We start from the raw sequence: 26,283 nt of genomic DNA on the forward strand, positions 1-26,283 counted from the left end.
TTTGGTCTTATGCTGCACAATAGCGCCCCAGGCCTGCAATAAAGTAATTCCTTAGAAATGTACTGCTGGGCCTTATGGCTTCAGTAATTTAGACTAAAAACTCTGAGTAGTAAACACTCTTAAGGTATGTCTACACTACGGGATTATTCCAATTTTACATAAACCAGTTTTGTAAAACAGATTGTATAAAGTCGAGTGCACGCGGCCCCACTAAGCACATTCATTCGGCGGTGTGTGTCCATGGTCCGAGGCTAGCATCGATTTCTGAAGCATTGCACTGTGGGTAGCTATTCCGTAGCTATCCCATAGTTCCCGCCCCCCTTGGAATTCTGGGTTGAGATCCCAGTGCCTGATGGGGCAAAAATCATTGTCACGGGTGGTTCTGGGTAAATGTCGTCAGTCATTCCTTCCTCCGGGAAAGCAATGGCAGACAATCATTTCGCGCCCTTTTCCCCTGGATTGCCCTGGCAGACGCCATAGTATGGCAACTGTGGAGCCTGTTTTGCCTTTTGACACTGTCACCGTATGTGTACTGGATGCCGCTGACAGAGGCGATACAGCAGCGCTACACAGCAGCATTCATTAGCTTTTGCATGATAGCAGAGACGGTTATCAGTCGTTCTGTACCGTCTGCTGCCATTGTAAATTGGCAATGAGATGACGGTTATCTGTCGTTCTGTACTGTCTGCTGCTGTCATGGGTGCCCCTGGCTGAGGTCAGCCGGGGGGGCAAAGACAAAAATGGGAATGACTCCCCGAGTCAATCCCTCCTTTATGCAGGGGCGGCTCTAGGAATTTGGCCGCCCCAAGCAGGGCGGCATGCCGCAGGGGGCGTGCTGCCAGTCCCACGGCTCTGGGGGACCTCTTGCAGACGCGCCTGCGGAGGGTGCGCTGGGAGGGCGGCAGGCGGCTCCGGCGGACCTTCCGCAGTTATGCCTGTGGGAGGTCCACCAGAGCCGCGGGACCAGCGAACCCTCCGCAGTCATGCCTGCGGGAGGTCCGCTGGTCCCGCAGCTCCGGTGGACCTCCCGCAGGCATGACTGCGGAAGGTCCACCGGAGCCGCCTGCCGCCCTGCCGGCAAAATGTCGCCCCAAGCGCGCGCTTGGCGCGCTGGGGTCTGGAGCCGGCCCTGCCTTTATGGTGTCTAAAAATAGAATCAGTCCTGCCTAGAATATGGGGCTAGTGTACTAGAGAACCAGTGTATCAGAGAACCAGAGAGCACAGCTGCTCCGTGTCAGACCCCGCAGAAATGATGAGCTGCATGCCATTCATGGGGGGGGGGTGCCCCTGCAACAACCCCAACCGTTGCTTCCCTCCTTCCCCAACCTTCCTGGGCTACCATGGCAGTGTCCCCCCCATTTGTGTCATGAAGTAATAAAGAATGCAGGAATAAGAAACAGTGACTTGTTAGTGAGATAAAATGAGGGGAAGGCAGCCTCCAGCTGCTATGATAGTCCAGGCAGGACATTAAGTGGTGTGGGGGAGAGGAGCCCAGCATCCCGCTGCTATGATAGTCCAGGCAGTACAGAAGCTTTTCTTTACACATGAAAGGGAGGGGGCTGATGAAGCTCAGCCCCCAGTTGCTATGATGAGGACGGTTACCAGCCGTTCTGTACCATCTACTGGGAATGACCGGGAACCATTCCTATTTTTACCCAGGCGCCCCCGGCCAGCCTCTCCTGAGGTCAGCCAGGAGCACTCACAGGCTGATGATGAGAACGGATACCAGTCCTATTGTACTGTACTGTCTGCCACCAGGGAGAGGAGAGAGGATGCTGCTGTTTAGCTCTCCAGCACCCCGTCTACCAGCAGCATGCAGTAGACATTAGGTGACATTGAAAAAAGGCGAGAAACAATTTTTTTCCCTTTTCTTTTGGGGTGGGTGAAGGGTGTAAATTGACGACATACACCCTGAAACACCTGGGAAAATGTTTTTGACCCTTCAGGCACTTGGAGCCCAGCCAAGAATGCAAATGCTTTTCGGAGACTGCGGGGACTGTGGGATAGCTGGAGTCCTCAGTACCCCCTCCCTCCCTCCATGAGCGTCCATTTGATTCTTTGGCTTTCCGTTACACTTGTCACGCAGCACTGTGCTGAGTCCCTGCTGTGGCCTCTGGAGATTTTTTCAAATGCTTTGTCATTTCGTCTTCTGTAACGGAGCTCTGATAGAACAGATTTGTCTCCCCATACAGCGATCAGATCCACTATCTCCCGTACGGTCCAGGCTGGAGCTCTTTTTGGATTTGGGACTGCATTGCCACCTGTGCTGATCAGAGCTCCACGCTGGGCAAACAGGAAATTAAATTCAAAAGTTCGCGGGGCTTTTCCTGGCTACCTGGCCAGTGCATCCGAGTTCAGATTACTGTCCAGAGCAGTCACAATGATGCACTGTGGGATACCGCCCGGAGGCCAATACCGTCGATTTGCGGCCACACTAACCCTAATCCGATATGGTAATACCGATTTCAGCGCTACTCCTCTTGTCGGGGAGGAGTACAGAAACCGGTTTAAAGAGCCCTTTATATCGATATAAAGGGCCTCGTTGTGTGGACGGGTGCAGCGTTAAATCGATTTAACGCTGCTAAAATCGGTTTAAACGCGTAGTGTAGACTAAGCCTTAATGTACTATTAACCAAGGATAGCGAATACAGTGATGGATGCTTACCAAACAGCAGTTCCCTCAGGGTAATGTAAAGGCAATGCCACTTACCTGAAGTACACTTACATTGAACTGACCTGAAAACTAATGTGTTTAAATTCACAGGTACCAAGGAACTGCAGTCTGCTGTTAATCTTCCTGTGGACACTATTTTCAAGGTGCTGTGTCCAATCATGTTAAATGATTGACCACTTGCCTTTTCACTTCTTATAGGAGGGAAAATAGAAAAAAAACCCAACCCATATCAAAGAACAAAGCAAATGAATTATAGAGACAAATGATTCCTTTCAACTGATTCACTAATGAACGTATTCTCTTAAGCCTTCTGTTCATGAGGAAAAAGAGGTGTGTTGCTAACACATTAGCTAACACGTTTAAATAGTAGGAAAGACAATCCAAGTTATCAAGTGGTAGGCCTCCCCCACTAGGGTTTAGCACAGGGGAGGGCAAACTACGGCCTGCAGGCCGGATCTGGCCCATCAGGACTTTGAATCTGGCTCACGGGATTGCCAGCCCCATGGTGCAGGGGTGCTAAAGCAGGCTCCCTGCCTGCCCTGGCTCCACGCTGCTCCTGGAAGTGGACCCTGTGCCAATGTAGCACTGCTAGTGCAGATGCTCTAAGCTGATGGGAGAGAGCTCTCTTGTAGACTTACGGGGAGAAGCTTTCCCACCAGTATATCGCTGTCCATACCGGTGCTTAGGCTGGTGTAACTTATGTTGTTCAGGGGGTGGCTTATTCCCATTCCTGAGCGACCTAATTTATACCGACTTAAGCTGCAATGTATACATAGCATCAGTGTCATTCTGATTGCCAAGTGAAAGGGAACCTCCAATTTGCATACCTGCATGACCAGTTGGCATTCATGTTTATACTAAGGCAGTCCTTGAGCAAGTCAAAGATCTATATGAATAGAGCCAATATTTGGTGTAGCCCTTCTTTGTGTAAAATCAAAGGTCTTCATTTCTCTTTTGCACAGTCCACTCCATTTGTCCAAATATTGATGGCTTTACTTTGGTTTAAAAATCAGGTTAAAAATGGGATGGCTACAAATACACACCCAGGCACCCCTTAATCTCACCATCTCAGAATGCTCTATGCTGTAATGTTGGAAATTTGGTATTTCCCATAAATCAAAAATGTTATTAAATTGTTATTTTCTTGCATTGTTCATGCCATTCAATATGATTTTATCACATCCTCTTTTTAAAAAATCTACTTAAATAAGACCAAACATTTGATTTTCTGATGCTATTTTTAAAGTACTTTAATTTCAGAAGCAAAGAATTGCGAACAGATGTGTTTCTTTAAATCAGACTCACAGAATTAAATAGGAAAATTCATAAATTCCAAGACCAGAAGACCATTGTGATCATCGTTATGTCAGACCACCTATATAACACAGGCCACAGAACTTTCCCAAAATAATTCCTAGAGTGTAGCTTTTAGAAAAAGGTCCAATCTTGGTTTAAAAATGATCAGTGATGGAGAATCCACTATGACCGTTAGTAAATTGTTCCAGTGGTAACTACCCTCATTGTTAAAAATTAATGCCTTATTTCCAATATGAATTTGTCTAGCTTCAACTTCCAGCCATTGGATTGTGTTATACTTTTCTCTGCTAGATTGAGGAGTCGCGGCCAGCACATTTCTCGGCCTGCGCCACTTCCCACAGCCCCCATTGGCCTGGAATGGCAAACTGCGGCCAGTGGGAGCTACGATCAGCTGAACCTGTGGACATGGCAGGTAAACAAACTGTCCCAGCCCGCCAGGGGGCTTACCCTGGTGAGCCATGTGCCAAAGGTTGCCGATCCCTGGACTAAATTCTAAAAACTCTTTGCAACTACAAAACTCACCATCTCTGCTATGTATCAGAACCTCAAGAACTGAACTCATGTCTGCATGTATACTGATCTTTTAATCATACTCTCTCCCTTTTCTTTTTTAATAAATTTTAGTTTAGTTAATAAGCATTTGGCTGTGAGCATGCATTTGGGTAAGATCTGGAATATTCAGTAACCTGGGAGGTAATGTGTCCAATCCTTTGGGCTTGGTAGAACCTTTTATTTTATATGATGAGATAAGACTTTCAGAAATGTTCATCATATTTGACTTGGGTACCTGGATGGAGGTCTGAGGCTCAGTTACTTCAAGGGAACTGTGGTGTTGGCTTCTGGGCAACCAGTGAGATAATAATGAAACTGTTTTATGATGGTTTGGTATATCTAAGTATTGAAAATATCCACCAGCTTTGGGGATTATCTGCCCCATTCTATGCAATTCACTCTAGTTGAGTGACCTCAGCTGGCTCCCACTGGGACCCCGGTCACAGCAAGTTATCTGGAACTGCTGATTTTAAAGTGTCTAACTTTAGTAGCTTCTGTTTAACATCCTCTATAGATACTAGTGGAATGGAAAGAGTGTTATCACATATGAAGAGAGTATATCATCTGTTTTTCCCCAAATACAGAACAAAAATATTTATTGTGCAATTCTGCCTTTTCTGCATTATCACAGATAATTCTACCATTTTCATCCGGTAATGGACCAACACCATTGTTGGGATTCTTTTTGTTCTTAATATATTTTAAAAGCTCTTTATTGTTCTTAGCTCTGCTAGCCACAGACTTCTCCTTGTGTCCCTTGGCTTCCCTTCTAAATTCCTAATTTCTGATTTATATTGAAATATACATTGATTAGAACTACAGTGTCCACAGAGAGGAATTATAGCTAGAAAAAGAGCACCCTTAATTTATTATATGGCCCAATCTGTCCATTAGATGGCTAAAAGCCATGTTTGAAACCTCTCCACCCCATGGGTTACCCAGCACACTGTATTTAATTGGCCATTAGAATTTTTCTCTTTCCTTCTTTCTGCTTTCCTTTCCCCCCGCCCCCAGTCTCTCTGGTTTTTAATTCTATCCTTGTTTTTCTCCACTTTTCACCCTGTTAATTGTGTTTTTTCTCTCTGTCCCTTCTTCCCAGAAAGTAAATTTAAACACGATTCAAACCTTCAAATCCATGGTGTTTAAAGTGAGTTTAAAATTAAGCAAAACAAATTCATATATCCCTACTAAGAAGTCCCATCCCCCTGCTAGTAAATGAACAGAAATGTCTATTTAAGCTGTTTGTTTCTCCATCAATCTATGAAAAGTTAATGTAATCTTGTGCCATTTTTGTCATGGAATCAGCTTTATAAAAATACCATATGGTCCACTAAGGCCTGCCCTTATAACCCCAATAAATACAAATCACCCTAGAATGCATCATTCTAACCTCAAATATGCAGCTAGTGCTGTAATTTCAAAAATCCTTCAAAAACAAAACAAACGAGTTCCTTTTTAAACTGATGGCTTGGTGCTCTTGACTTCAGCTATTTGTTCTATATTTCAACAACACTAAATAAATATGCTGGAATTGCTTATCAGCTCTGACTCATCCCCTTGCCATCCTCGATCCCAGACTTTTTGAGTTAGTGACTGTCTCAGAAAGATGAATTGAATTCACTCACTTGGTTCCTTTCATTTCAGGATTGTCTTCAGTGTATCCCTGGGGAGTCTCTTTTATTTTCTAAGCTTCCTAAATCTGGCTAATCTTTTTTGATAATTCACGTCCCAGCTCTCTATTAGAGTTCTTTTAAAAATGCTCAGTTCTATCTTTTCTAGCTCTGAAACATCCTCCTAATGACACACAATATTATATATGTAATATCTTTCTTTTGTCTATTGCCAGAATAACCTCCTATAATTTCTATTTCATGTGTCCATACCTATAGATAAGACTCAAATGGTAAACATTATGCAAGGAGAATTATCCTTTCATTCCCCAATAACGTATAGCAATTCTTCTAATTATTTCATCCTTCATTGTTCCTGCATTTCTTTCCCCTAACTTTTGGATAACAAAAATCTCTTTTTCTTTGTGATTTACACCAGTATCCACTAATAAGGTCTGAGTGCTAACCATATCATGCAGGAAAGGGGAATCTATTAGAGTTGTAGATAGCTCCAGAATTTGGTTCAGACATATTGTATCATTTCATTGCTGATCAGCTGTGTCCCACTGAACTTTAATTAGCTGCTGTAGGTGGGTGGGTGGACTCTTGAATAGAGCTGCTTGACTAGCTAATTTTTCAGTTTGATTTAATATTGTTCACTCTTCAGGATAGGTGATTCAGTACAGTGAAGCTTAATTCTGGATGTCACATTAAACTCTGGTTAGAGAAACATGTTTCTCTTTCAGAGATCAGATGTAGTATCATTATAAGCCAATATTTTCAAGAATGATTTGTGAGTTTTGGTGCCTCAGTTTTTGTGTTCTTCACTTGGCATGCCTTTAAAGAAGTCTAACTTTCAGAAAGTATGGCACACCCACTCTGTGAATATAAGGTCCTTTTTAAGGTGACAATTTGGGCATCCAAAAATTGAGGCACCCAAAATCAATAATAATAAAATCTTATATTACTACCTAACTAGTCCTTGGGGGAGGAAGCAGAGAGGAGGGAGAGAAGAAAGAGAACGACTCTTTGCAGGTGGATGAACTCAGTCTTTGAGTAGGTCTTTTCTGTTTTTAACCCTGTGATCATGGTGGACTGGTTGCATTGCAAGCCAGAATACTATGCCACAAACCAAGCCTCCCTATATTAGATTCCTTCCTTCTTTCACATCTTCTGCCAATCTCCTCCACAATGCAAATCTCACGGAGGCTTCTTCACTGGTCAGGTAAATGTTACAGTTAGGCAAATATCTACCAAAATCTGGTCAAAATGTTAAATGAATTTGCTCTGGTCATGTTTGTGCCTCTTTTGTACTCATTTTCAAGGAACATTTTATGGGCACAACTTTTCACAGAAAACCAATGAATTTCAGTATTTGTGCTGGAAGTACTTACATGTCATACTATCAGGAAACAGAAATAATACCATGTTACCTATATGACAATTCCCAACTAACAAAAACCCAAAACAGAATATTCAGGATTTGAGGATCACAGAGCAAACAGTTCTAAGAAATGGTTTGTAGAATAAATCTGAGTAGTGAATATATATATATATATACAAATTGTGATTTCCATATTGATTTATATTATAAATTTATTCCATAAATATGGAAATCACAATTTCTTCACAGATAGTGAGTCAGTAAAGAAAAATCCAGGACCCCACTACAATAGCAGAAAGACACAGTATCCAGCTTCCTGAGGGTTCTCACTCTGTGAGGGAGTCCCCAAGTATGGTAGACCCACTGTAGCATTCCTGTGCCACTCCTCCTGCTGGTCTTTGGCATGTCCAGGAGAAAGACAATAGATGCATAACAGAGCAGGCCCTGAGGCCTCTGGATTGAGAGGGGGAAGAACTGGGAAGGTTGCTTAATACCAGTTTTGCCGTGACTCCTGAAGCTGCCCTGAGCACAACTCTGATGCCATGATGCAGCTCAGACTCCTGGTCTGAATGTGTTGAATAAACTGTCGATTCTGTTCACTTAGCTCTTATGAATGCTCTGTATTTTTTCCTGTGTGAATACAATTACAGGATATTTGCCACACAGTCTAAGATTCTTTCATTACCCTCAGCATCCTTCTACAGTATTAAGAAAGAAGATCAATCAACCAACACATCACTCAACTCTTATTTTATCCCAAAATATACTGTATCTATCCAGTGCCTCTTTGCATCTTCACAGGAAAATGTAAAGGCAGCTTTACTATACAGATAACATACAGTGAAATAGATTGTCAGTTACAATTTCACTTGCCATTAATTCACCATAATTCATCAAAAGAACCTGGGATAGAGGGAGCACAAATAGCAATGGGTTAAATACAGTAAGTGGATGACAGAGAGAATCTATTATAAAAAAGATGCCTACTCAGGAACTAGAAAGAAGTTGTTCCTCATGCCATCCCTATGCCTCTAGAGTCAAGCTCTAATGCCTTTTACAGGTGGCACCTTGAAACATATGCAGGAATGCTATTAAAAACAAAGTATCAGAGGGGTAGACGTGTTAGTCTGGTTCTGTAGAAGCAGCAAAGAATCCTGTGGCACCTTATAGACTAACAGACGTTTTGCAGCATGAGCTTTCGTGGGTGAATACCCACTTCTTCGGATGCAAGTCATGCTGCAAAACGTCTGTTAGTCTATAAGGTGCCACAGGATTCTTTGCTGCTTCTTATTAAAAACAAACAACCTTTTTGTGACCTGAGTGCAAACTTCTCTGATTATTGAGAATTTGAGATAAAGATGATTATGTTCCAGGAAATGTCTTGGCCAGCCACTTAAAAACAGCAGCCTCTCTGCAGCCACTGCATCCATGGGTCCAAGTAAAACAGCTGAGTGTAAACAAACCCGGGGCATAAAAAAAAAAAAGGGAACAAAAGAAACTGATCTGTACAGTGGCCAGAACAGCAATGTGCTGGCTAAGGATGTCAGTTCTGTGAGCACTTAGAGCATTATATTATCCCCTTGAGGTATAGACACAACTCCCCTTAGAACTAGTTAATAATGTATGCGTAAGTTTGTGACCTAGTAGAAATATACTTTAAATACACTGCATGCACATACACAAATATATCTCATCATAAGAAACAGAAGGGAAGGAAGCAAGCACTTTAAATTTTACTAATTAAATCTTGATAGCAAATGACTATCTAATGTTGAGCGCTCCAGATAACACTTCTAAACAGGTGTGATACGAATGTATGATGACTTTTTCATTTGTCACATGTAATTTGTATATTAAGCATTCTTCCTAACACCACACACACACACACACACACGCTGTGAAACATGACAAATTATAAATCATGCTGTGGATTCTTCTTAATGTTTATAAAGCTGTACTCTAGTCTTGAGGCAGAAATTGGAAAGATGCCTCTTTTACTTTCAGATTTTGAGTAAGAATACACCTTGGTGAAAAACTGCCATAAGTCATCTTCAAAGAAAAGTTGAAATGCAAAACTACAATGTAGAAACCCTGTCTGATACCTCTCTCACCTTATTTTTCCAGCTGGCAACATTCTCTTTATTTGTTTACTTACAATATTTTAAGCACATATTGTCAGCACTTTGGGAGAGAAACTAAATCTTCTTCTGTTTCCATAAAGCACTGTGCATGTATATGACAACATATAAATTACTGACACATATGTTGGCAGAAAATGAGTTAAAAAATACTGTACTAATAAATTAATATATATTATTACTATTATTAATAATAATAATAATAATAATAGCAACAGCAGTAGCTGACAGAACAGAAATAGCTATGAATTCTTATTGCATATCTTCTGCAAAGTCCATCAAAAGAATAAATTCAATTGACAATCTGCCAAAAAAACCCAATTATCATGGGAATATCACTGTGTTGGATTTCATTCTGACTAGTCCATTGCATTTATCAACTCTGTATAACTTTATAAATATTAGAGTTGGGCCAGTTCTGCAATATATTTTCTATAGATATTCATTAGAAATTTTAATGAATTCATTTTGGCTATGTTCATGCTACTTTTTGTGTTTTCTTTCTGCAATATCCATGCAATTCATTGTGCTGCCACGAACATCAACAATGAATGCCCAGATATTTTTTGGAAACTGAATTTTACATTTGTGTGTGCAAATATCTGGACCTGGAAGTGCCTGCACACTCCTACAATCCAGGGACAGACAATACCATTTAACCTACCTGACCAAGCATAACTAACCAATACAGCTCAGATACCCAGCACTTAAGAGAGAATTGTTCACAGTGAATCCACAGATTTTAAAGCATTCAACAAATAATAAATGCATCTCAGGAAATCACAAGCTGCTGAGGGCTATTCTGTGACCACAAATAAAAGCTAAAATCATTGGATAATTTTTTTTTTTGCTGTGAATCATCAGTTCGTCTGTAATAAATGATGACTGATAATTCTTTATTGGTGATTAAAAGGATTTGATCCCTTCTGAGAAAAATCCTTATATTGCACATTTCCAACAGAAATTTAAAAGTGCTGACCCAGCAAGCCCTCCATATGTGTAACAGCCCTTGGAATCCATGGGAACTGTGCATGCGGACAGTTTGAGGGAATGGGTGTTTATATGGCAGATCACGGCATTCATGTTGTTACATCTCAACCACCGGCATGCATGTATCAAATGTTTTTTACATGAAGAGCGTTAAAGAGCTGTCATCCTGAGATACTTGGGTTAAAACATCTTCAACATTTATACGTTCTTGGTTGTCCTTAAAGGAGATATACACTTAACAATGCAGTTATATTTCCCGTGTGCTTCCTCATTTCTCTCACTACTGTTAATTAACAGAGATTTTTATTGTTTAGTCATTAGCTGTATTGAGGTAGCACCTGGGAGCCCTGGTTAGGGACCTGTAGGGTTGCTCAGGCTGTGCTAGACGCTGTACAAACTCAGGACAAAATATAACCCCTGCCACACACAGCTCACAAGCTAAGAAAGAGATTAATGCTTGTCTTTCTCATCCTACTTGATCCCACAGTAAAGTCAAGGCTGAATTTGATGACATCACAATGGTTTACAGAGCAACAGACAGTGGAGTTGTAAAACAGGATTATGACTTCACTGCAGGATCAAGCAGAAGGGGTAAGGTAGCCCGGGGGAAGGGGGGAGTTCTAGAGCAGCGCTGACCTTTTGTTACAAAATCCCAAACCTCACTGAAGCTTTGCTATAAACCCAGAATTGGTCCAGGCTCTTCCAAAGGTCGGTGAACACGGCCCGAGTTTCAGGTAAACACCCTCCTCTGTTACTCACTGCAGGGAGGGGGTTTTTTAGAACTGGGTTAAGGACGTAGCGATCTGCAGCTGCACAGCTTATGTGTTATGTTTGAAACAACTGCTATCTTTAACAAAGAAAAAACCCTCCTGTGAATTGCGCTCTTTCTGCCTAGCCAGACCATATACTGTAACTATTTTTTTTACAACTCCCTTTTCTGCTTGTTGCACCATGCAATAAATGCCACCACTAATGAGATAATATCAGTGTGTTTGAGAGCAGACTGACCCTGCTGTTTTCAAGCAGTTTCAACTTCTCGACAGTCAGGAGCCTGCCTAATGTTCTGTGGCTGCCTCTGGTCAATGACATGGTACAAACTGCCTTATCTCCCTGTGGGAGGGAGGTCATTGCCAAAACCACGGCTACTTGACTGGGGAGGAAGGCAGTCTATAATGATACAAGCAAATAGCTTGAGCCAAGTAGAGGGCTTACAACAAATAGCCCTAAATAACTCCAGTCTGAAAGCATTTCAGTTTTCTCTGCATGTCAACAGACGGCACTGTCTGAGCTCTAAGTATGATTCAGGAGACTTTTATTAAACATTTTGCACTAAAAAGCCATCATTTGGGATTTCTGTCTGGGCACGTTCTCAAATATGCGCCTTCACTTTTTACACAGCCCTTTTAATTGAGCCATATCCTGGCAATGGAGAGCGCTGTTAAAACATATATATATATATATATATATAAAATCAGTTGTACATTATGGTTAAATTGTTTTATTTTTATTTCCAATATCACCCTTTCCTCCAGAACACTCGTAGGAAGATGCTGTGTTGTTTTACCATCTCCCCATGTCATGTCCTTCATAACTGTGCTGATTGGATGACTGGGAGCATCTTGGCACACCCTATGCGTGTGGCTCCTCCCAGATGGGAAGAAAACTGGTCTCGGTGTAGGTAACGCTGAGAGGAAGTTTCTGCCTTGGAGAGAAAGTGAAACTGTTTTCAGGGAACTGCCTCTGGTCCCTCTTTCAGTAATAAGTAGCTGGTCTGCCGTTTACTGAGCTCATGCCTGTGTCATCATTCTACAGACTCTGCCCGGCTGTGTTAACCCACTAATATGTAGACTGTGAGGTCCCTTAAAGTAGTCAGGCAGACAGACTGACATAAAAATTCTGCTTTCAGTTACACCAGGGAGATCCCTCTGTGTCGCATAGATGAAACTGAGCAGCAATGGGTCCAGGCCCAGTATAACATTAAAGAAACATAAAGAGATTCCAGTGTGAGTCGACTACCCTTGACTGTGTCCCTGCAGCAACCTATGCTAGTTAAGGAAGAATCTCAATTCATTCCCTTGAAGGTCTATCATTGTTGTGGAGAGGGTACTAAGCTCGGGCAGGGTGTAGCCTCCATACACTTTGTTCTATTTTTACCTCATTCTTTGCCAAGCATGAATTGTTGTTTTGGTTAGTGATGCTTGATCCATTCCTGAATCTGAGCAGTTAGGGGCAGATTCAGAAACAGCTCTGCACCGCTGCAACAGTGTGGAAACCCAGTACAAGCCCTGAAAAATTAAGTGTTGGGTGTGGGGCTTGGGTATGAGTGAAGATTTTATTGAGTCTCTCTCTTACTCTGCAGCCGAAGAGCAGTCACGAAAGGAAGAGAAAAATGCACAAAGCTGGAATAGTAAAATTCACGCTTTTCAGGGAAACAGCTAAACCACACAGAAACACAATCTGTGGGAGGAAGCGAGGCCCTGTGGCCCCAAGAAACATTTTCTCCTCCCTGACTCATCCCCTGTTAGAGATAGGTCAGTAGTTCACCTGTGTGCCACATAGCCAGCTGGCTCACTACATGACAGTTGTGTGGCTCAGATCCCAAGGATTCTGCCATAGGGCCTGACCTAAGAGTCTCTTACATTGGTGGGAGTTTTATCATTGATATCAATGAACTTTGGATCAGGTCCTTAATCCTCTCCTGAAGACACAAATATCTCCAGTCAACAATTGGAATACAGCACATTAAAAGTGAAATAAACTCCTTTTTATTCAAAATGTTTTCTTTTCCATGTGTCCCCCAGTGTGGAAATCTTACTAGAAGAGAGATTGTTTGATTTTTAAAGGTCTGTTTTTCACATCTTTGTCCTGGGAACAGTCTTTTTCTCTGCTTAAATTAAGTCCAAAATGCCAACCAATTTAAAGAAAATATTCCATTTTCCAGAACCCTGTTGCTTACAAAAATAAGTTCTTTTGCTTTACAGCTTCCCTATATGATAGTCGGACAGACAAACAGCAGTCTTTCTGATCTGACAGTGTACAATAATGTCAGCTGATGAAATGATCATTAGCTACCAGAAAAATCACATTTTGGTCAGAAATGTTTTCCCTTGTTTAGAAAACTAGAGCAAACCATTCTGATAAAAGCTCTTAAATCTTGTTTATGTTCAGCAAAATGACAAGTTTATTTCAAATTGAAAGTTGAGTTCATCACAAATAAACACGAAGAATTTTAAAGAATCATATAAGCAGAATCCTCACTCAAAACTGAATTAAAAACAAATTTAGTCTTAAATAAAGGTATTTATTAGCCCTTTATAGCATTCTTCTTTTAAAAAGAGAGAGACAGAACAAACTATGCATTTAATATGTGCTTCAGCAACTGTAAGAGCATAGTAAGAGCTTGTATTTTTTCTGGCACACTCCTGTGTTATAATCCCATTGCATACTTTCAAATGTATTTTTAAATTGCTCAGCTTCTATCAACAAACTCATTCAAGGCTGTGTTATTTAAAAGGTGAATGCAAAATTCACAGAGCTCACAATGTCCACTCTGACATATCTGTTACCAAGCAGCACTAATCATCCCTTTCCGACTGAAAATAAAATGTGGACTAAATGATACCAAAAAAGGAAGACAGTGACCATATTTAGCTCCAGCAAGCTGAGATGATGCCAAATAATATACTTCAAGACTCATTTCCATTAAAAAGAAACTTAACAAAAAAAAAGTGTTTACCTTGCCTGACGTTGCATGGGTAAACATTCTTGCATAAAACGTGAGATGCTGTGTTTAGACATGCATCCTGATCAGGAAATGAACTGGGTTTCAGGGGAAACAAAACCATCCTGGGCCCAATTCTGTCATTAGTGAGATGGTTAAAGTCAGTGGGAGCTGCACTCACCTCACTCAGGGCAAAACCGGACCCCATATCTTCCTCCTCCCTCACCCCCCAGTGTGGGGGTAAATCCTGCTTTATTAGTTGCAGAGATATACAAGAGATTCTAAAACCATGTGAAACCATGCAGATTATTTTAAAAGGAATAACATTATTGAAAAAAATGTTATACAAGCAGTGGTAAACCTCAGTGGTCTGGGTCTCAGACAACAGAAAATCCCTTTGAGGAGTAGTAAACATACTAAAAATAGGAGCTGTTTCTTTTTTTAAACTCAGCTTACAATAATTGCCTTTGCTCCTCTATCCTGATTTGCAGCTCCATTTTGAGGTGTCCAGCAATCTTCCACGGTATATTAATATGACCAGGGGTTAATTCTGCAGCCCACCTTGGGGTTTAACCCCCATTTACTGTCAAGAGAGCAACATCATTATCAACTGAAGTAAGATCCCCAGGGCAAAATTCTGGCCTCAGATGCATGCATGCAACTTTCAATTTAATTTAACATCTAATATCTAAGGGCAGAATTAGACTTTTACACTAGCTAAAAAAATGTTAGCCTCAGTCTGTGCGCATGTTAATATATACTTTTAAAATCCTCACTGCAGTGGGACATATATTAGTATGTTTAATAAAATGCCCTATATGTTTCAAAGGTTTGGCCTAAGTTCTTCTAATTTTCCTTACACTTTGAAGTGTCCCCCCCTCCCCATTCTGTAATTCTGACAAGAGTTTCCTTTTCATTTTGACTTAACAGGCATTCCACCACAACAAGGGATTCTGTGATCCTAATCTTCTAATTTAGTTATTGTGTATCTGTAAAGTAGACTTGTATTTCATTGCTGTATCTCCAATACTGCTACAGCTATAGTTAGTTATTTCATATCTAAAATCTGATTGTGTTCTTTAGTTTTCAGTTCATTAAAGTTCACTTTAGCTTTTCTACTGAAACAAAAGAAACGTTTCCATGGTCATAAAAGTAGTAACTGGAGGTGGGAGGGGCAGGGGAACAGCCTTTGAACATTTGGCACAGTAGTTTGTATTTTAATATTCTCCTTGTGCGTGATTTTAAAATAAAAATATATTGTTTATAGGAGCCTTCAGCTAAGAAAGTAAACAAAGTTTCTTTTAAATATAGCCCCACAAGTAATTATAATGCAGAGTAGGAAAGAAGGATGGGAACACTAACATTATGCTGTGCAATGTGTAATCATACATTTTGAGTAAACAACAGAATTACCATAAAAGCCAAGATCAGTGCCCTTATAGGTCGCTGGGTGTCAGGGTCTATCATTCAGAGTTCCCCTGCACAGTGAAAATGCACTGGAAATAATTTTGACTTCAACTCTTTCCATGCTGTGTCAGTAAAATCTGAAACCTAGAGTGGCCCTTTTATCAGAACATTTCTCTTAGCTTCAGAAAAGCTGCAGACACCAGTGTAGGAACAAGCTAGTTCCATTTGAGGGCAAAATGTTATTGTCAATGTAGCTTGGTCTTCAGCTATGGAAGATGTTTTCCTGCCTCTGTATTTCATTCAAATGTAATTCCCATGTTGTGCCAGCAGGCAAGAGCTTTTTGTTAACTAAAACAGAGCAGGCAGCAAGCGATGATAAAAATGCAAAGAGAGAGGGAAAATAAAAATGATTACAATGGGTTTTATAAAATAAATAATAATAATAAAAATGCATAGTAACTTCCACCTGAGGCTCTCAAAAATGCTTATAAATTAATTGATTCTTTATTAATTATCCACATCTCATAACACTCTGTAAGACAGATAATACTATCTCCATTTTACAGACAACCGTAAACAGAGGCCTCTAGTCGTCATGTGACTTGCCCCAAGTCAAAGTTAGGAAGAATCACCGAGGTGAAAATCCTGGCCCCTATTGAATCAATGCCAAAATGCACAATGCGAGCAGGATTTTGCCCCAGGAGCCTGATTCTGAGTATATTGCTCTTACCACTTAATACACTGCTTTTTTTTTTAACTTCCAGAGTTCCTGTTTATTTAATGTAGTTGATGCACAGACAGCAGTGGGTCTAATAGCTGTGGCGCCATCAGGGGTATTGTCTATAGCTATACCTGAACTGCAACACTCCTCCATGGCTGCAATTATGTTTTGTTGTAGATTTTGCTTTAGTGCCCAGTATAGTATTTGTCCACAATACCATATAGCTCTTGCCATCTTTAAAGTACTGTGCAGATACGAATTTATTCTCTCCATGTGAGGTAGTTACGTATTATTAGATTCATTTCTTCAGTCACAGGGAGGTATGACATATACAAATTACTGCTGCCACCAAATAGTTCCAAATTAAGAGGACAGCTTTATGTTCTGGCCAGGTCTCCATAAAAGCCCTGCTTGCAGAGGTTACCTGAGAGATAGGGCAAATCAGCTCCACACCTCTTAAATGTGCCCCACCACTTGGTAGACCGTTTCAAGTGCTCCATCCTGGCCCCTCACCCAGTGTAATAGGGGTTCCATGCAGCTTGAATCATTATGCCACTTGCTCCTGCAGGAGTTTCCCCCTCCAGAAGCCCAAAGCCTGGGTCAGCAGAAGCCAGCGCTGAATCCAGCCCATTAGCCTTTTTGTGCAGATAAGGAAGTTGAGGAATAGATGTTAAGTGACTTGCCCAAGGCCAGAGAGGCAAGCAAGCATCAGAAGTAGTTGTAGAACTCATGAGTTTTAGCTTCCAGTTTTGTGGTCTAACTACTAAAGCATGGTTCCTTCTCATACAGTCTCCTTTCTCAGAAGGGTCCACCCTGCAAAAATGGATTCAGTACCTTTGCTAGAGCAAGTTACTACACCAAAAGTACTTCTAACTTTCTCCTCATCTAACAGTTACTGAAGCACAAACATATAATAACGTGCAATGCTATAATTAACCATAAATCTCTGCTTTAACCAAAAGAGCTCTGACATAGTATACTGTGTAACTGAAAGGCTGGAACAAGAGCACAACTATCACCGAATCCACCTTTGAATAAGTTTCTGTCCGTATGATGTGCTTGCTTTTTCAGTCTAACCCACAAGTTTGCATTTGTATGGTTAGCTACGAATCATATATTATTTACCAACACCACCATTATAACGCCAGGATCTGGCAATACTCCAACTGAGAACTGAAAAGCAGACACTGTATGTTTAGTTTAAGAAACAGTACAGCTAAGCCTTAAAATACCGATCCTTGAATACTATACATTTAAATCATTCAGTTAAAGAGTTATTTCCCAAGCCTTTTGTTTTCTAGCCACAAAATTATTTGGGGTTAATGAGGAATCAGGAGTGGAATGATACCCAACAAAGGGCCTTATTCTGCAAAGTGCTAAGCACCCTTTATTCCCAGTCTCATATCTATCCAGGTACTTTTATTCACTGCAGTGTCTGAACAACCACTGAGCATTTAAAAGTAGCGATCACAATAGTATGTCTTTCATCCTCCCTGTTTTTTGTTTGCTTGTTTGTTTTTGTCTTCCAACAGCCTGTAGAGAAAATGTTGATGTTTATCGGGGGTTGCTTTGTTTGTGTTCAACTGTGTGTCAGGGAGAAGTTATTAACTGGAAGCTAAGTTGAAGAAATGGGTATTACATTTCAGATTTTAGGTGGTGACATCAGTGGCCATTCTTGTCTCTTGTGGGGGTTAATTCTATAGCCTAGCTCCATCTCCTGTGAAGGTTTGGCTCCTGCACTCAGGGACCTCTCCCAGCTGGTCAGCAACTTCATTGTTTCTGTAGAACATTGTTGTCAGGGAGGTAATGGTTGCAGAAGGAGAGGTGATCTCTTGGATAGTTAGGGCCAATCTCATGGAGAGCTCTGAATATCAGGAAGAAGCCCTGAATTGGATTCTGTATTCAGTGAGTACAGAAGTTGTTCATGTCAATCTGTGTTGCTAAACAGGCAGACTGCTACCTTTTATATCATTTGGAGTTTTTTTCAGGGGGTGCAGCTTTATTTCTATCAATGGGAGCTGAAGATGAAAAACACCTCTGAGGGCTTCCTTCCCGCTCTCTCTGCTTCCCATTCTTCAGGTCACCCCATTTTCACAATCTCCCATCCCCTTCATCCTCACTCAGACTCACTTTTCCATTGACCATTTCACTTTCCCAGTACTCTCAGCAGGCACTGGGGTTCTTGGCTGCTGGGAGAATTCAACAGGGAAAGTGGAACAGGGTCTGAGAGAACACAACCATGTGTCCTCGAGGCTGAATTCCACATGGGAAACAGGAATCTTCAGCACTAAGACTGCCTACTCCTGCCTTCACACCCCAAAACCCTCAAAAGGGAAGGAACCATCATCATCATCTTCAGTTTGGTGACCCATGTTGCCTGCTCCTATTCCTTCCTCCTCCCTTCAGCCAGCATGATTGCCTGGGGGGTGAGGAAAGGTGGAAGACCCAGTTAAGGTACAACCAGATGAACTCTTTCACGTCATTCTATTGAGGAAGTGGGGTATGTCCCCAACAGAAAATGCTATGAGAACCCATTCACAAGCAATGCTGCCTGGAACTCTCTCTGGTTGCAGCAGCCTCCAAAATGCCAGAGGAGATACTATGCAGAAACGATAATATACCTAGAGTTGAGCATGCATGTGCATGTCCCCATCTCATCTGCTCCTCCTTCTGGGGGAGGGGAAATCCTCATATGGAAGAGACCTTCCATGAATGGATCTGAAGGGCATAATCTAGCCCTTAGTTTTCTGAAGAAGAATCTTAGATTCCTACCTGGGCCGGCTCCAGGCACCAGAATTCCAAGCAGGTGCTATTGTATTATGGTCACTATTTTCAAGTGGTCCTGTTATAGTTACCTCTTGGACCAGCTCCTGCGCTCCACTCAGGATTAAATCTAGAGTTGCCTCTCCCCTTGTGGGTTCCCGTACCAGCTGCTCCATGAAGCAATCATTTAAAGTATCGAGAAATTTTATCTCTGCATTTCGTCCTGAAGTGAAATGTTCCCAGTCAATATGGGGTTAATTGAAATCCCCCACTATTATTGAGTTCTTAATTTCGATAGCCTCTCTAATTTTCCTGAGGATTTCATCATCACTATTACTGTCCTGGTCAGGTGGTCGATAATAAATCCCTAATGTTATATTCTTATTAGAGCATGAAATTTCTATCCATAGAGATTCTATGGAACGTGTGGATTCACTTAAGATTTTTACTTCATTTGATTCTACATTTTCTTCCACATATAGTGCCACGCCCGCCCCCCCCCTCCATGCACGACCTGTTCTGTCCTTCTGATATATTTTGTACCCCGGAATGATTGTGTCCCATTGATTGTCCTCAGTCCACCAGGTTTCTGTGATGCCTATTATATCAATATGTTAGGATTGGTTATTTAAATTTCAGTAAAATGATTGGTTAAGGTATAGCTAAGCAAAACTCAAGTTTTATTATATTGTCTGCAGTCAATCAGGAAGTAAGGGAGGAAATGGGAACAGGGACTGGGGATGGGGGTACTGGGATCATGTTTTGCTAAAGGGGGGAATAGGAACAGGGGATGGGAACAGGAACGGGGACACAGGCAAGGCTCTGTGGTGTCAGAGCTGGGAAGGGGGACACTAAGGAAGGAAACTGGAATCATGCTTGCTGGAAGTTCACCCCAATAAAGATTGAACTCTTTGCACCTTTGGACTTCGGGTATTGTTGCTCTCTGTTCATGCGAGAAGGACCAGGGAAGTGAGAGGGTGAAGGAATAAGTCCCCTAACAATGTTAAAAAAAAGTATTTATTTTTGTCACTTTTATATTTGTTGCATTTCACTGAATATCCCATTGGTCTTCATGATTTGTAAATAGAAACACCCATTTAACTGTTTTTTAAAAGCTAGTTTAGTCATGCTCTTGAAAATGGTATACATTTCCCATAATATACATAATCCAGTCCTGCTCCTATTGCAGTTATCAGGCCCATGTTTAGTTTGTCCTAAACCAATAAATCAGAGCATTCAGAGTTATAGCAATAAATTATTTGGCTATACATATATAAATCTTGATAAAGTATTTAAGGTCTCCCCCGGTTTCAAAATTTCTCACAGCTGAATAAATGTTAATAAAAAATAAATCAATAAGTACAGTATAAAATAAATCAGAAGTAGCCACAAAAAGCATACACACTCTGCCTTATTTATATCCATCTATATTTATACACACACACAGAGTATATATTTAGCAAAATTGTGTCTTTCCACAAGAAAGTGCTGACAGTCATCTCAAGATGGCCTATTAAAAGAGCAGAGAGAAAAAGACAGCACTGTTTTGATGAAATAGGTGAACATATGATATCTAAATTGCTTTACCTATGCTGCCCCTCACATTGAATACTGACATTATATATATTTATAGGCTGTGGATTTAGTATTACGAAAAATGTTTTTTCTCTATGTGAAGCAGTTGTTTTTTGGTCCACTTACACTAATCATAAATATCAATATTTAAAAAAAAATGGATTTGGGAGCATTTCCTTCACCTAGTTCCCATCAAAATGCAATGAGTCACAGAAGACTGTCTGATTTTCTTTAAAAAAAAATATGGGGGTTGTTTAGGGCTGCCGGAGAAAGGTGTGCATTCTCCTTTCAATTCTTGTATATAACTTCCATGAACACAAGTTCCAATGTACTCCTCGTCTACACTAGGAAAAAATCCATCAATTTTTTTTTTAGCTCCAGTAGCTCCAGTAGTTGTAGCAATGATGGAACAGGACTATTTCACATAGGCCACCACCTACCACTTTGGGCCACCGTTTGGGCCTCGATTAAGGAAAGCATGGCTATTTGAGGCTTAAGCCCATGCCTAAGTGCTGTTATGTGTAGTAGTATGGCTATTGTACACCCCTAGTAACATCCTGATCACTAATTGACTGGATTTGTACCCAGGGGGTGACCTAGAGATGAAAGACTCCAAATGGAATTGACCCAGCTGGGAGTTAAGATCAGCAGTGTCAATTGAAGATACATTTGAACTGAAGTCTCAAATCTGAAGCCCTTTAAAATTTGTTCTGCGGAAGCAGAAATTTGTGTGTTTGGATTAAAATTTCCAGATCCAAATGCATCCCTAGGTGTCTTGGGTGAGTAACAGATCCTAACCAGACCTGCTGTCTGGATATGGTTTAGGTGTGGCAAAAATTTAGTGAGAAAACTAACCACATGAGACTTACTCCGGTTTGGCTGAAACCTTATAACAGCAGCTCATGAGAATTCACTTTCATCATCTTTGATCAGAGCCTTCACTCTGGTCTGGCCCTGAATCACACTAGCCTAAACCTAATCAGATCCAGGCTCAGACACCTCCTCCTTGGATGTAAATTGGATGTAAATTGTTCTATATTATTGTTTTATTGAAACATTTTTTTTAAATAACAGCAGTGCTTTATATCTGCAGGGAGTACTATAAAATGTTTGAAAACATGTAGTTTATTAGACTGGAAATACTGACCACACACACCGTTTTACATCTACTTGTAAAGAGATTTAATGTTTTTCAGTGTAGCACTGGCTAGAAGGAGTTACATGAATGCATAAGAAAAGGCTAAACATTTATTTTGGAAACATGCCTCATTACCCACTACTGTTTGCAAACCTAAAAGTCTGTTTTCAGAGGCCATTGAAAAGGGCAAAAATTTGCCCTGGATTGAATGAATACTTGTGAAAATCTGGGGTCATGCAGATTTTCACACCATGATCAAAGCTAAAATTGGTAGTTTTGACAGCTTTAGTGAGCAACATGTAGGCTGCTTTTCACAGAGATTTGTGAATGAGATTAAAATCTCATAGAACGTGCCCGTAGTGTATAAAGAAAAGAATCCAAATTAGAATGACTCCATTGATATTAAAACACACCAGGCCTTATGCTGCTCACTGCATAGCATTGAAAATAGAAATAAGGTAAAAATCAGCAGCTGCAAGGCACCCTTCCTTCCTGCAAGTCCCTCTTTGCTAAGGAACAGAAATCTGCAGAATTTGGGGAGAAAAGAGTCAGGGAACAGCTGTGCTGTAGAGCAAACCTGCTAGACAACATGGCAGATACCTGGATGGAAGCTACCAAATGGACATTCTTTGGTGAGAAAGGGGGGCAGAGAGAAAGAGACCTGCATTTTAGCAAAGGAACGGCATGAGGTCACCTTCTTTCCCCACTCCTGTGTCTTCGTTCTCAGCTGGAAATGTTTTTCAAAAAGGGACTGGAGCTATAGAAAGGAGGGCAAAACACCCCAAGACATCCCTTTCTCTCTCCTTCTCCATCTCACCCTTTGCACCTGAGAAGACAAAGGAAGCAGCTGTTGGGTGAGGGATTCTGACCTGAAAGTTTGCTCAGTAATGCTGTTGGAAGCATGTGGTGAGAAACTCTGCCTTCAAACTAATGTAATTTGTTAAGCTAGGGACTAGAAAGCATTTTTATTTTTATTTTCTTGTAACCATTTCTGACTTTTATGTCTCATTGCTTGTACTCACTTGTAATCTCTCTCTTTGTAGTTAACGAATTTGTTTTATTGTTTTGTCTAATCCAGAGTGTTTAAGTTAAAGTGTCTAGGTAACTTCATTTAGGGTGGTAATTTGTGTGTATATTATTCCCTGAAAGGAATATATTCGAAGTGTCCAGAAGAGGGCTGGACATACATTTCTGGAGGAAAATCTGAGAGCATATTGGGGTCACCCTGCAGAAGTAACCCAGGCTGGTGAGAGCCAGAGTGTAACCCAAGTGTGGCTGGCAGGCTGCAGTTACACATAGACACTCAGAGTGTGACTTGCATGCCAGAAGGCTATTTGTGAGAGGGCCAGGTGGGAGCTACTACAGCAAGCCATTGTAAGGCAACCCAAGGTTGCAGTGGTCTGTATTGCACCCTGGTATGTCACACTAGAAAGTTCACAGAGCAACACAGAGGGACTGGTTCTCTGTATAGATCACTGGGATCCACGAGAGTCAGATCCCTAGGATCAATGCTGTATGAAGCCCACATCCATATACAGCAGCAAAATTCTCCCTGAGGGTTGAATGAAGCAAAAAACAACCTAAAGCTAATTGAAACCATTGAAGTTTTGGAGACATTTTCCCCACTGCTGTGGGTTTTTCATGACTGGGGAGAATATAGCCCCTACTTAGCTCTCTATTGATGATTTCAGCCAGGGCAGGTACCTATTTTCATCGGATATGACTCCAGATAAATTTTACTTCCATAGCACCGGCAAATACAGATCATGAAGACTGTGTTTTTTGCAAGATACTCATGCAAATCTATCTGAAATTTAATTGGTTTCTTTCATGTTAGTGAACCTTCCTTTATTGTCTTTTAATTCACACTTACTTGTACCCAGACAAAACAATGAAACTTCCTCCTTCTCAGAGGATGTCATCTCTGCTTGTCAGAAATCAAGATTAGGGTTGTAAAGGGCCCAACAGGCAGATACCACAATTTAAACAAAAAGGGACTTCAGGACAAATACATCTGGGGAGGAAATTAATAAAAGCACAACTTGGAAAATCAACCACTATTTCAAAGGATCTCAGAGAAGAGTAATAGGAAGCTAAATGCTATTCTGAAAAAAGCCACCAACTAAAGGGAAGTCAGTCCATGTGCACAGACTCCATATTTGGGGTCGGGAAGGAATTTTCCTCCAGGGTAGATTGGCAGTGGCCCTGGAGGTTTTTCGCCTTCCTCTGAAGCATGGGGCAGGGGTCGCTTGCTTAAGGAGTGGGTGGATCGGCTTATGTGGCCTGCATCTTGCAGGAGGTCAGACTAGATGATCATAATGGTCCCTTCTGATCTTGAATTCCATGATTCTATGATTCTATAAGTGGGGAAAATGAAGTGACTGTGGCCATCAAATCCTCATTAACTAGTGCTATTCTCTTCCAGCGATATAATCATGTGCACGTCTGAATTATGATCTGGCGCGGAGTATACTTGTACTGTTACAAGCTTGTAGGCATTAAATATTTGGAAACACTTTTTTTTTTACTATCATCATTTATACTGTGGTAATACCTAGAGGCTCCAAACAAAACTAGGGGTTCATTGTGCTCGGTGCTGTACAAATCCCCAGGAATACACAGTTGCCCATCTGGAAGAGTTTAAAATGTCAAGAAAACACCTGGTTAGAGAGTACAACAAACAGTAAGGAGGTCTGGGGGGAGAAAGGCCAAGGTGACAGTAATAATATTCATGTGGTTACACAGGCTAACAAGGCACACGAGTAGCTGACAGTGGGATTCTCTCAATGACCCCAATTGTCTGAAGTCTAAAATGACTAAAGACTCCCGTGTGTGGCCTGCTGAACAGAGCCTCAATGTGCCCCAACGCTCAGTCTCAGCAGCTCCAGCCACTTCCCTTGCCAGGAACCTTCTGGTCGGGAGTGGTGTCGGCTGCAGCTCTACCATGTCCTCTGCAGTGGTGGGCAGGGGAAGAGAAAGGAGACCCTCTGCTCCAGTATGAGGTTTGTAAAGGGATTGGACCCTCAGGGTACATCTACCCTGGGATAAAAGACCCGCAGCACAGCTGCGTAGATTGCTGTGTAGATATTCAGTCTCAGGCTGCAGCCTGGGTTGCTCCAGTTAAACAGCTTCAACTGCTTCCCCTACAGTAGGGATACGTCTACACTACAAGCACTACAGCAGCGCTGCTGTAGCACTGTCATGCAGCAACAGAAGGGGCTTGTCCATCGCTGGAGTAACTCCACCTCTCCGAGAGGCCATGCCTAGGTCGACGGAAGAATGGGCCTTGTTGCTGATTCCGTACAAAGAAAGTTGACAGGTGACACCTTTATTGAACTGAAAAGGCAAACATTTTTTACAAGAAACCATTGTTTCTTGGCCAGGGCATGGTGCTGGCAGTCACATACCCCCTGCAGTACTTTACTGTTTTTTTTCCTCCTTTCTTTTCAAGTAACATGAACTTTGTGTCTTTTTCTTTAGAAATCTTCATAGGAGTCTACAATTTTTCAAAAGATGCTAGAAAATCATCCCTTTCTTTTCTTAAATAAAATAAGATTGTGCTTATTGCCTTAAACCATACCAACCCCCAAAATACCAAACAAAAATAGGAAATTAGTCAAATCTAACCCGCCCTCCCCAATCAAAACCCCCTACCCCAAGCAGAATTTTGACCCCCCCCCAAAGCAGAGATGTGCCAGAGACTTCATGAAGTCTGCTAGGGACTACAATATTGCTATTGTTTTAAAGTGGAAAGTGCTCAGATACTACAGTGATGGGTGCCACTAAAACCCTAAGATAGATAGAAGACAGGCGCTTTAACAAATTCTTTAATCTATCTCCCCCTCCCCTGCCCCACTCCCATTTAAGTCCCATCATGGATTAAATCTTTGGATTTTTCTTAGATTCTATGGCAATTTCCCTATTTTTTTTCCTTTGCAGAAGACATTCATTTAAGACCCAAGATATTCAAAGCAAAATTTCATTCAAGAGGACACAGAAACATTCTTGCAAGCTTATACAAAACAAGTTACTTGAGGCAAACGAAGCACTCCAGAGAGAAGTATTTGTCCTGGCAAGAATATTTATAAATGAACCATTAATATTATGACATTGTACCAACAGCATTGCAGGTTGCCTGTTTTCCTTCCTGGATTCTGCTCGGATGAGCAAGTACACTTGGGGAGGGGATGAATTACCTGCAGGGCCAAATGACGGGGGAGGGAGGTACTCCCAACAATTTTCTTTCACTTTGGTAGGAAATAAATATGGATGTAATGAATAAATAAACCCTTC

General features: G+C 41.3%; 1 protein-coding gene and 1 long non-coding RNA gene across 2 annotated transcripts in view; one reads left to right on the top strand and one right to left on the bottom strand.

Moving 5' to 3' along the window:
* Window positions 1–26,283, bottom strand: part of LOC123354280 (potassium voltage-gated channel subfamily KQT member 1-like) — an 824,442-nt gene that overhangs the window by 241,000 nt on the left and 557,159 nt on the right. The window lies entirely within an intron of this gene.
* LOC123354294 lies at window positions 11,251–26,134 on the top strand. Its single transcript, XR_006574722.1, has 3 exons — window positions 11,251–11,399; window positions 25,140–25,309; window positions 25,930–26,134. It is a non-coding gene; the product is annotated as an uncharacterized LOC123354294 (long non-coding RNA).

This window comes from Mauremys mutica, chromosome 1, assembly GCF_020497125.1.
Source record: "Mauremys mutica isolate MM-2020 ecotype Southern chromosome 1, ASM2049712v1, whole genome shotgun sequence".
Taxonomy (NCBI): Eukaryota; Metazoa; Chordata; order Testudines; family Geoemydidae; genus Mauremys; species Mauremys mutica.